This window comes from Panthera leo, chromosome B1 (genome assembly GCF_018350215.1).
Source record: "Panthera leo isolate Ple1 chromosome B1, P.leo_Ple1_pat1.1, whole genome shotgun sequence".
Taxonomy (NCBI): domain Eukaryota; kingdom Metazoa; phylum Chordata; class Mammalia; order Carnivora; family Felidae; genus Panthera; species Panthera leo.
In genome coordinates, this window is record NC_056682.1 from 90,929,612 (window position 1) to 90,942,643 (window position 13,032).

Here is a 13,032-nt window from a genome sequence, read left to right on the forward strand (position 1 = left end):
GACTACAGGTCCTTAAAGGGCGATAACGCAACCAGGAAATTCATATTAATTTGGAAAGCTAAATAAATCTAAGCTAAGGATATTTATCAATTCAAGGATTAATTAGCATTCCACTTTTAATCAATTCCTTATTTATTTGGGTAGTGCAAATGGGTACAAGAATTTAATTCTGTATATAATATTAAACGGGAGTGTAAGCACCCCATTCATGTTATACATGAGAAGTGGCTGACACCTGTCATTAGTATCTTCAATTGTCATCCAGAATACAATCAATACTAATTATTATTATTACTAGCAGTAATAATATCCACCCATAAAAGCCTCTACATTCTTCCCTCTTAGACACAGATTTACTCACTAGTATCCTCAACAACAGAGCAGGAGAAGAACACCTCCAGTGTGTCCTTGCTACCAGGTTCCGTGCAAGAGGGACTGACATCATCTGATGTAATCTACATAACATCTTTATGCAGTAAATTTATTCTCTATTTTTAAAATGTAGAAATTGAGGTTCAGAGGGTTTATCTTATCTAATTCACATACCTAGTAAGTGTTGGAGCTTAAAATCCACATGATAATTGTGTTCATATCTCATTGACCACCCCCCTCCAACTTGAAGACTTTGAAGAATATCTGAAAAATATCTCAGCAAATCAATTTTGTTAATTTCATGTAACCAGCAGGGAAGGGCAGCAGAGTGGCATGACAGAATCTTCTTAGAAACTAGGTATAAATTTATGATAAGAAAATAAGTTTAGTACTTTTTTTGTTAAATTGTATTGGTAAAATTTAGGCATAGCCTATCTAATCTACAAAAATATACATATACATGACCATATATTTTTCAAGATAGAATACTTTCAAACACTAATTTCAAGCCAACTATTCTTTAATTCATTGGATGGATTTCAATGAAAAGTTTGAGTAATTATGAGTAATTAACATTAAAACTATCTTATTTTAGAGAGTATTCTATTTTTTAAATCTTGTTTCACCACATATTGCTGACGTCTGTCTCTTTCTCATGGTGAGAGACTGAGCTGGCTGCAAGACAAAGAGAGATTAGTGAAAGGAAGAAAAATTAAAAAAAAAAACTCTTTATAGTCTCATAAACAGCATTTATAAGCCTGAATTTTAACATTACAATGGAGTAATTACCTATTGGGAAGGAAAGAAGTAATAAAATACGTCAAGTGATAACTCTAAGCTATTACATCTTCTTTTAAAAGTTTATATGGTCTGGTTTAGCTAGTTCAATTTTTTATGTAACTATTCATAGTTGAAGGCTAATCAGCCTCCACTTGCAGACTCAAGAGGATTTATTTAAATTATTATTTATTTATTTTTGTGAGAGAGAAAAAGAGAGCATGAATGGGGTAGGGACAGAGGGAGAGGGGACACAGAATCTGAAGCAGACTCCAGGCTCTGAGCTGTCAGCACAGAGCCTGATTAGCAGCTGATCTGAAAGTTGGTCTTGATCATTCTTTTGATATATTTACTTATTTCTTCTTCCTCCACACCACTGGCAGTCAAATTTCTTAGGTAGCACCAAATACAGGAATTAAAAACTTGAACTGCATATTGAATTTAAAAAGCCTTTATGGCAATGTTTGTCATCTTGGATTCAAGTTAGCTAGTATTCCTTCCAGCAATTTGTCACAAATTTCCATGTATACCATGTCATCCTTATCAAAACTTCTAATGCAGCATTTCATCCAAAGAATAAGTGAGGTATCTGAGGCAGTTAACAAAGGAGAAAAGTTCATTTGGAATGGCCTTTAAGACATTTGGAGTTATCACGTTGCTGATTAATGCTGGAGAATCCCACAGCTTGCAGATCTTTCATTTCAATTTCATCGATAGCATTCAGTAATCCTTCCACAATCATCTAGGGATCTTTTATGGTTGAACATGGGTCCATGAAGGGATGTTAACTGTGCAAGGCACTGCAGAGAACCTTGTGCCATATCTGAATCTTTGATTTTTCCACGTACTGTGAGGAAAAGATTCAAAACCCTATTGTCCAAAAGACTCTCCTGCCTGGGCTCTGTTGGCTTTAAGAACACATTTTGTGAAGATTCAAACATAGCTAATAGTGTATACCCAAATTTGGAGGGAGAAAGTTCCAGCTAAAGGCCTGGTTGGTGAGTACAAGGTAACTGCTGCTGAAATACTTAAGACATCTGAATACTGAGTCTGCCCCACCTGATGAACTCCTGTAGAATGTCAACAGTTACCATGAAGATGTGACAACGTCTTCTTCCTGAAAAACTCTTCTGTAATCCCATATTCAGTTCAATGTTGCCCATGTTACTTGAATTTGAGTGTTCACTCAATAGTGCAATTAGAATAAAACAGGGCCGTAGTTTGCACAGTGGGATGGCCACTAATCAACTAGCTGACTTCATGAAAAATGCTTTTGTAGTTAACAGATTTATCTAACAATCCTCCTTTTACAATTAATGCCACTGCAAATAGAATCTGTTCTCGATCATACTTTTGGAGGTTAGGCCTAGGTTAAAAGAAATGTTGATAGTGACTCGATGCTAGCTTTTTCCAAAAGAATCCACTTTCAGACAATTGCTTCCAGTATGGCTGTGGCAGCTTGAAAGAGGACATAGTCCATTTTGCTTTATGCATTTTATGTGTTTATTTGGAGGGGGGAGAGAGAATCTCTACTCATCATGGATGCCTACGTGGGGCTGGATCTCAGGACCCTGAGATCATGACCTGAACAGAAATCAAGACTCAGATGCTTAACCCACTGAGCCACCCAGGCACCGTTGTTTTTGTTTTTTAATCCAGTGACCTTGCTCTAGTACCACAAAGAGGTTAGTGTCTCTCAGAAGATACTTTGGGCAGGTGGCAGCTCATCACCTATTACAATCTTCACAAACTTTCCTCTCCTCTCTTCAGCTGTTACTTCCAAAGAATGAAGTATGAAAATATGCTTATAAACTGTAAATTGTGACACTGATCTCCTAAGCGACAGAAATGTGCTACGTATGCTAACATTGCTCGTTACTGACCTGGGAAGGTGGTGATAGCAGAAGGTGGTGATATCAGCACTCTGGCCAGGTTCTTGAGCTGAACTGGTGAGTTTCACAGCTTTGCTGGAGCCATGATGGTCTGTCATTAATGATGCACCATGCACCGCATTATGGGAGCAGGTGCCAGGGCCAGCCCGTCACACGCAGACTAAATCTCTCGCACTGGCAGAGGTTGTCCCCGCTGCCATAAGTGCCATCTGCACAGCCATGTTGGCCGGCCTGAGCTCCGGGTTCTGTGGGGCAGAGACGGTCGGCATAAACAGACTTTCTTGGCGGGTGGCGAGAGCCTAGGTGTCTTGTAGTACAGCACCAGGTGTGGCCAATGGCCAGTATGTACTGTTCTAATCCAATTTCTTTCTTTTTTCTTTTTTTTTTTTTTTTAATTTTTAAATTTACATCCAAGTTAGTATATATTGCAATAATGATTTCAGGAGTAGATCCCAGTGATTCATCCCTTATGTATAATACCCAGTGCTCATCCCAACAAATGCCTTCCTTAATGCCCCTTACCCATTTAGCCCATTGCACCACCCAAAGCCCCTCCAGCAACCCTCAGTTTGTTCTCTATATTTAAGAGTCTCTTATGTTTTGTACCCCTCCCTGGTTTTATATTATTTTTGCTTCCATTCCCTTATGTTCACCTGTTTTGTATCTTAAATTCCACATATGAGTGAAGTCATATGATAGTTCTTTCTCTGACTAATTTCACTTAGCATGATACCCTCTAGTTCCATCCACATAGTTGCAAATGGCAAGATTTCATTTCTTTTTTATTGCCAAGTAATACTCCTTTGTGTGTGTGTGTGTGTGTGTGTGTGTGTGTGTGTGTGTGTGTGTATACCACATCTTCTTTATCCACTCATTGGTCAATGGACATTTAGGCCCTTTCCATACTTTGGCTATTATCAATAGTGCTGCTATAAACATTGGGGTGCATGTGCCCCTTTGAAACAGCACACCTGTACCCCTTGGATAAATACCTAGTAGTGAAATTGCTAGGTCAAAGGGTAGTTCTATTTTTAACTTTTTGAGAGACCTCCATACTCTTTTCCAGAGTGGCTGCACCACTTTGCATTCCCACCAACAGTGCAAAAGAGTTCCTCTTTCTCTGCATCCTCGCCAACAACTGTTGTTGCCTGAGTTGTTAATTTTAGACATTTTGATTGGTGTTAGGTGATATCTTATTGTGGTTTTGACTTGTATTTCCCTGATGATGAGTGATGATGAGCATTTTTTCATGTGTCTGTTAGCCATATTGTCTTTGGAAAAGTGTCTAATCATGTCTTTTGCCAATTTCTTTGCTGGATTATGTGTTTTTTGGGTGTTGAGTTTTATAAGTTCTTTATAGGTTTTGGATATTAACCTTTTATCTGATATGTCATTTGCAAATATCTTCTAAATAATTTGAAGATTAGATAGATGAAATGACTTGTTTTGGTGACTGTGTGTGAAAACTTAAGTTGAAACCTGAGTTGTGCTTGACTTCAGCACTTGGGTTCCTTTATTGGTTTTTCTCCAATAACAATCCACCTCACCTAAAGAAATTTGTTAACGTATGATTTTGAATTTTTTTTCAAATTTTTCTTTTACAATTCCTCTTTTCCAAACATCTAAGTTTCTGATGCCACAGAAACAGGATATTTTAAAGTTAGCAAAAACTCAACACATCATTGTTAATTGGATGAATAAATCTCTTACAATCTCATTCTTTTACTGATGAGGCAATATATAACTTTAAAGGAATCAATATTATATTCTATATTCACAAAGTACTTTACAGAAGCTAAATTTAGAACCTAAGCTTCTTGCCTCACCTGGCTATATTCTAGTTAATAAACAACAGCAGCAAAGATACTATAAATACAGATAAATATAATAAAGCACGTTACTTAAATTAGCTAAAAAGTAATGATTGCATAAAGTAGCGGGTGACACATTTCTATTTTGACTTAGAAAAGTTCTTCACAGATTATGCCATTAAGATAGACACAGAAAAATAATATTAGTATGGCTCAGTGAGGTTTCCGACCTAGGCTACTTGTGCCTAGAGGAGACTACAACAGGGGTTCCAGGCAGATGAGGCAACTGACTACCCAGGCCTTATTGGACCGCCCTGAGATACTGAGACAATCAGCATCTCAGCACACCTAAAACCAGGCTGATAAAGATTCAGCATGCTTTTTGAATACACATCGTTTATTATACTATTAAAATTCTCCTACTCCGGTTGGTCAATAGCCTGTTTCCCAAATCCCCTGAGTGCCCCTCCTACCAAAGAGGCTTTCCAGTCCCAAACCTCTATATTTCCCTATCATACAACACCAAAAGGTAAATCCTAGGCAGGAGGATGCCTCCTGGATTCCACTTCCTTGTTCGTCCTCTGCCTGTGACCCAGCACTATGTCCTGACACACTGGTTAGACAGGGCGGTGTTAGAGATTTTTGATTAATTATTTATTTTGAATCCCTATTAGTCATTCTAATATAATTAAATGTTACTTGGAGTAATTAGCTAACCACTGACTATCTCTTAATAGTAGAGTAATACAGTTATAAAATATTATGCATAAGATTTTTAAATCAAATATTACAATAAAATCACTACATGTGCAATGGGTGGTGGGAAGTACATGTTGTTTTAAATCACAGACTAGAGAACGAGACAGATCTAGTTTTGAATATTGTTTCTATACTTAGCTAACTCTATGGTGGATGAAAGTTAAGATTCCATCACTTTATTTATGAAATGGAGATAATCTTAAATGGCCCTTTCTTCGTCCTCCACACCCATGTTCCCTAATGGATCCTGAACCAGAGGATTGCTATGTAATACCTAACATTTTAAATCTGAATGGAATCTTAACCATGCATTTCTCTTTATTTTTTTATTTAAATATTTTTTTAAACATTCAAAATTCCTCTCAATGAAAGTAGAATATTATAGATATCTCTCTGGGAAAAATTCAGCTGATAGTATTCCTTATAGAATATTTCAGAAGAAACTTTTATGTTCTTAAAAAGCTCATGTTCCTCGGAATATGAGCTTGTTGTATTTATCAAAGGATGTATTTCATTGTCCTTTATTTTATTTTTTAAAATTTATTTATTTATTTTGAGAGAGACAGAGAGAACACAAGCTGGGGAGGGCTGAGAAAACGAGAGACAGAATCCCAAGCAGGCTTAATGTCATCAGTGCAGAGCCAGTTTCAGGGCTGAACTCAACGAACTGTGAGGTCATATTTCATTCTCCTTTAAGTCGAATCTTTCCTGCTAAATAAAAAGGGGAGAAAATTGTGTATGTTAGAATAGATGTGGATAATCTTCTATTGCAGTCTTTTTTGTGGATACTTTTCATGAATGGTTATTCTGAATGAGGTTAGAGTAAAACTAGTCATATTATATCCAGTGGGGAAGATGATAAATAGATCAAGTTTTACATTTTTATATTATGCCACCTATTTCTATAAATACCAATAAAATGTAATGTCAGTATGTTCTTGATCTTTTCAGTATATTTGGGTAAAAAAGTTGATGTTCATGAAATGTCTCTTTTTATTTAAAAATTATGTTAACATATGCCATAGAAAAGGACACGGAGTGTTTAGATGTTTTTTTGCAAATACTATATGGTCAAAAATATCTATGGCTTCTGAATAAACTATAAATATTTGGCATTTTCAGGGTATGACCTGGTAAAATTATTTACATGCTAGAAAGCATTATTTAAAATTTAAAAGTATGCCTTTAATTAAAGAAAAATCATAAGAAGGCAAAAAAGCAGAAAAAGCAGAGATGGTAACATGAACTCTACAGATAAGAAAAGATTAGATTTGTAGAGAAATCATTAAAGGAAAACAAAAATATTAAAAGCTGTAAAGGGGGGTTTTAAAATCATTTTTAAATGGTAAATCAAAGTAAATTTTGATGCAGTTTTAAAATCTACACTTGATTTGGGTTAAATGAAACCAAATTCAGGTAGCTGTTATAGGCTAATTGTAGGTTTCCATAGGAGTTTACTGGAAAGGAACTAGTTGTATTAATGGCTAAGTGATTGATATCAAAACTGAATCTATATCTAGGATGCTTAGAGTTTAGTCAGATTAAAGGAAGCATGGTTTGCAAAAAGAAACCTGGGCCAAGGTCAAGAGGTTAGAACACGGGGAGATGGAAGTTGGGGTGCCTGGAACTCAGATTCGGGAGTTTTAGAATGGGAGAAGGTGTTGAAGGACAGGGAAAAGGGAAAATGAAGTTGGATAAGTAATGGAACAGAAACACAAAAGTAAATGAAGTGTCTTAAAAACATATTAATCAGTTTGATTTTAAGTAAGGTAAAAGAGAGTGTATTACAATAGCAGAAGAGCGGCATGATCTAATTTGCTTTGTGGCAGAATGAGGAGAATGTATCAAAGGGAATAAGACTGGAGGCTGAGGGAAAAAATAGAAGGTAATTGTGGAGTTTAGGTAGCTATGATGTTAAACTAAGCTGAAGAGGCAGCTGTGGGCAGTGGAGAGGAGTAGAGATTGGAGAAAGATTTTAGAAAATAGAATGAATTGCACTTAGCTACTGCTTAGAAGAAGAGGCCTAGGGGAGGGGAATGAAAAAAGATTCTTCTTAAATCTCTAAAATCCTTTCCAAAAGAATGTTGGTTTCTTATTACTCTCATTTGGGACTTTTATTTCTTAAAGTGGTTAAGACAGCATCTAATTTTTGGCTAAATTTGCATTTTCTTGTTCTGACACTAGTAGAACATCAGAGAACACAGAACATTTTCCAAAATATGTATCAATTGTTTTTTACTATTTTATAACGTGAAATCCTTTGCATGTTTTTCAGTAAATGTTTGGAGAGGCGAAAAGACTATATAATCTTATATTTTTAAAAATATCTATTTTTATTAAATTACCTATGACTATTTTCCCAATATTTTTATTTGTCTTTTAAATTTATATTTTCTTTTCTATCTAATTTTCTTTAGATAATTAACCTTTTATCTCAGATATTTTTTTTATTATATCCAATGGAAGAATATCCTTCAAGGTTTAATTTCTATTAAGTCATTCACACAATTAGAAAACATACATCAAGCACCTATTATGTGCCTATAACTGTGTGGATCTTCAGAAACACTTTGTTTACCTCTAAGTAAGAATTTATGGACCCGATCATTCCTCTATAATGGCAATATTAATAACATTTTCATCTTTACATTAGTTCATTTAATTAATCACTTTATGTTTTTCTAACCACTAATCCAGGCTCATAGAAAGCTTTAGTAAAATAGCTTTAACTCAATAACTATATTTAAACCATATCTGCATATTTCAGTACTTTAAATAGTTTCTGATGTTGGTGACCAAAATTTGTGCAACATAATTACCACCATCAGTGACACCAAATTTTGATTTATCTCTCAGTGAAACAGAAAGTAACTTTCAGTGAGATTTGTGTGTCTCAGAACTCTTTTGCCTTCTTAAATGTTTGGCGAACTAATTGCTGGTAAAAATGATACAAAATGTTAAAATCACATTGCTGTGGCTGTTACTCTAATTTAGTAGCATGTACACTCTTTGGTTTCCCAGATTAACAATGATCACAGAAAGATTCAGATTCAGCTAACTTAAACAAATGAAAGAGAATTATATGAAGAATAGTGAAATAGTTAAAGCTAAATATCCATGTCTGAGGAAAGGTAGCTCAGGGAAACACTGGGAATGACAGCAGAGTTAAGGGCAGTCTCACCAGGGTGAAGCCTTAAAATAAAGTAATTTAATAAATCTTCAGCCTCTTTATGATAGATTAATATTCACAGAATTGCATATTATATGAGTGTCAGGGGCAGGAGATATTTTGAGCCAGTCTGCATCACATACTGCCTCTGCCTGTTTTCATAGATATTGGGATCTGTTTCCAGGAGAAGACGGGGTAACAAGCAGGCAAAAACAATAGAAATCCTCTTCCATACCCTACCTGTCCACAGTCTTAGGCAGATACTCACTCACTCTTTTTTCTGTGTATATAATGCCTAAAATATTCCTGTCTTACACAGTGTGTCTCAACAGTTGAAAAAAAAAATCTTATTCTATTTACCACAGGAAAAAAAAAAACAAAAGTGATTTTTGGTTGCTACTTCCAAAGATGAAGCCTGTGTTCTCTGGGTTATGTCTATTTCTTGGTTGCTCGATCATTATAGTATCTCAATATTCTGTGATCTGTGGACAAATTCAGCCAATACACTCTGTGTTTAATAGTGGACAAAAGCAAGAGAAAGGACATAGAGTAAGCATAAACAATGCTGCAAATGATTAGAGGAAGGAAACTTGTCACTGATTTTTTTCCTAATTTCTATTTCATATAACTTTATCTTTGGTCAGAATATTCTCAAGTCATATTTCTTTATTTATTTAACTTGTGAATTGAACTAAGTTATCCATCCTTTGTTATTGGAGCCTCTGTGGATCCTATTACATTGTCTTATCTAATATTTATTAGTAGGCCTGTTATTACATGGGAACACCCCAGAGTATTGCTTGGATTCTACTCCTATTTCTGTAGCAAAATCTCCACTTCTTCTTGATCATCAGATAAGTCATTCTACTTATCTACTATCAGATAAGTCATTCTCCTGGAACTATAGCTGAATCTTCATTAATTTTTTTAATAAAGACAGTTGCTTGAGTCATTGGAGTAGCAGAATAAATGGTTTCAAAGCATTGTTTCTTTAATTTCAAGTAAATTTCATTTATTTATTTATTTATCTATCTATTTATTTATTTAAAATGTTTATTTATTACTGAGAGACAGAGAGAGATAGAGCGTGAACAGAAGGGCAGAGAGAGAGGGAGACACAGAATCCCAAGCAGGCTCCAGGCTTTGAGCTGTCAGCACAGAGCCCGACGCGGGGCTCGAACTCACGGACCGCGACATCATGACCTGAGCCGAAGTCAAGTCGGAAGCTCAACCGACTGAGCCACCCGGTTGCCCCATCAAGTAAATTTCTTAATTGGAGACAATGCTTATGGAATAGGCATAATAATAATCTTTGAAGCATTTAGTTAATCCAAATTTGGAGGTTCCTGAGAAAGCATGTTTATAGTCTGAAAATAAAATCCACATCTACAATAAATTTCTATCTGATTAAAAAAAAACAAATCTTCACCACACCACACCCCCCCCCCCCCAAGCCATGGAAAGTTTCTAATGTAAGCATCAGGAAGCCACCACATAGCTGGCGATTCACCTGAAGTATGGAGACATATTGAGGTATAAGATTTAATTACTTTTGTTGTTAATTGCACATTCATTACTGTCTGTGGCTAGGGTATCTTGAGAAGAGGAAATCTAGTTTTTAAAGTTCCTTTCTACCATCATGCACATTTTAATCATGAGCTTATTATGCAAATTCTGGTCTTCATAGAAGATACTGACATCTAAAAAATCTGTTATCCCGTAACCTGATTATTAAGATATTATTCTACATAAGAATAGATACATTTTCATGTTCTGGGCCCACTCCTAGAGGTCCAACTACAGGCTTCTTCCAAAAAATTTCTTGAGATTAATTACTTATTCACTGAAATTATTTGGCTTTTTATTTGATAACATCATACATTCATAAAACTACACAAACCATCGGGGCACAGCTCAATGAATTTTCACAAACTGGACACATCTGTACAAGAAGCACTGAGAACATAAAATAAAACATTGCTTATGCTTCAGGAGGCCCCTAGTACACTTTCTTCCGGTTTCTATATCTATAAGAGTAGTGACCCTCCTGCTTTCTTTTAACATAGATTAGTTTTGTGTGGTTTTGAACTCTCTGTGAATATAATAAAATAGTTCTTTTTAATTTTATATTTTTTAAGTTTTTATTTTAATTACAGTTAGTTAACATACAGTTATATTAATTTTAGGCATACAATATAGTGATTCAACACTTCCATACATCACCCTGTGCTCATTACAGCCAGTACACTCCTTAATTCCCATCACCTATTTTACCTACTTGCCCACCCACCTTCCTTCTAGCAACCATCAGTTTGTTCTCTGTGGTTAAGAGTCTATTTCTTGGTTTACCTTCCCTTCTTTTTTTTTCCCCTTTGTTTATTTTGTTTCTTAAATTCCACATATGAGTGAGATCAAATGGTATTTCTCTGACTGACTTAATTTGCTTAGTATAATACTCTCTACCTGTATCCATGTTGTTGGAAATGGAAAGATTTCTTTCCTTTTTATGGTTGATCAATATTCACCACAACCATTGAGTATACACACACACACACACACACACACACGCACAATCTATATGTACATAACATATCACATATAATATATGTATCACATCTTGTTTATCCATTCATCAGTCACTGTACATTTGGGCTATTTCCATAATTTGGCTTTTTTTCCCTTTTCTTTTCTTTCTTCCTTCCTTCCTTCCTTCCTTCCTTTCTTCCTTCCTTTCTTTTTGTGCTTGGCTTCTTTAGCTCAACATTGTATTTGTGAGATTCATCCTTATTGTGTTTAATGACCAATTATTTAATCTTCTCTCTTCAAGCTATCCAAACAAACCATTAGCCATTGCTTAGGAATCAACATAGATGCTCATTCCAGGCATCACTCCTTTTAAACCTAGTGAATGTAAGGGCACCTGGGTGGCTCAATTGGTTAAATGTCCAACCTCAGCTCAGGCCATGATCTCAAAGTTCATGGGAGTCCTGCATCAGGCTCTATACTGACAGCTCAGAGCCTGGAGCCTGCTTTGGATTCTGTGTTTCCCTCTCTCTCTCTGCCCCTCCCCTGCTTGCTCTCTGTCTCCTTCAAAAATAAATAAAATATTAAAAAAATAGAACTAGTGAATGTAGAATTCAAAATTCTTCCTCTTATAAGAATTTTCCTTTTCCGTTCATGGTCAAGTCACTCTTAAGAGAGAAAGTAAAAGTTGTCTACTTCTGAGTAATGCCAATGTAAGTAATAAAACATGTGTATATTATGTTTTATATTTGTAATTGTTAATTTTTGCTCATGCATTTATTAGTTATCTCTTATAGTTTGAAGTTGAGGGGAGGGGAGGTCCTTTAAGAGGAGATTGTGTCCTAAGAGTGTGATAAACCTATTCATTCAAATAATTCACTCGTACCTTCAAAGCCTGGTAGGGACTTTCATATATACATTGGCACATAATGATGGAGTACTTCTGGTCATGCCCAAATGTATAGTTAGGCAGATCAAAAAGCACTGAGAGCATGATGCCCTTACTTGGGTATCCCACGTCAGCATATTCAGTTTTCCCTGAAAGGCAAGTATTATTTTTACTTTATTGTTTATTTTGTTTTTCAAAATTAGAATATTCATTGATAATTTTTTTAAAATTCAAATCCATTTTAAATCCATTTTTTTTTTTAAATCCAAATTTCAGGATTACCTGCTATCACATTCTTATTTGTGTGTTTTACACAATACTGACCTGCCATCAACACTTCCTTCAGCACTAGACCTGTTAGGTCATGAAGAAAGAGTACTAGAGCTGCTGACTCTTTTGTCTTCACCAGGTCAATTGCTTCCTTGTTCTCTGAGCTTTAGTAAATCGTGAACAATTTTCAAATAACAGAGTACAAGGTAAAGTCCATGGGCAACTTTTTTGGATGTGGGTTTAATGAACAACACAACCTTCACCTTAGAGAAAAACTGCAGACATGCTGCGATGTGCAGAATTCCTTCAGAATTCCCCTCTATGATTGATCCCCCTTAGTGTGCAAGGAACTTGTGACTATAAGATCTCACTATTATTCTCTGGCAAAAGGATGGGCCTACCCTAATCGGAGAGCCATTTAAAACTAGAAAACAGTCAAAGGGTAAACATTAAAAATGAAATTATAAAATAAAGATAGAGCATTTTCCCCAGCTGAATGCAGAGAAGGACGTCTCACAGACGCTCGTGTGCTGGCCTGAAGGAAAAGAACAGCCAGGTTGGAGGCTCCTG

The 13,032-nt window shown here is 35.6% G+C and overlaps 1 pseudogene; it reads right to left on the reverse strand.

The window, feature by feature from the left end:
- LOC122218431 overlaps positions 1-3,065 on the reverse strand; it is a 31,804-nt pseudogene extending 28,739 nt beyond the window's left edge.
- Positions 3,066-13,032: the final 9,967 nt, after the last annotated feature.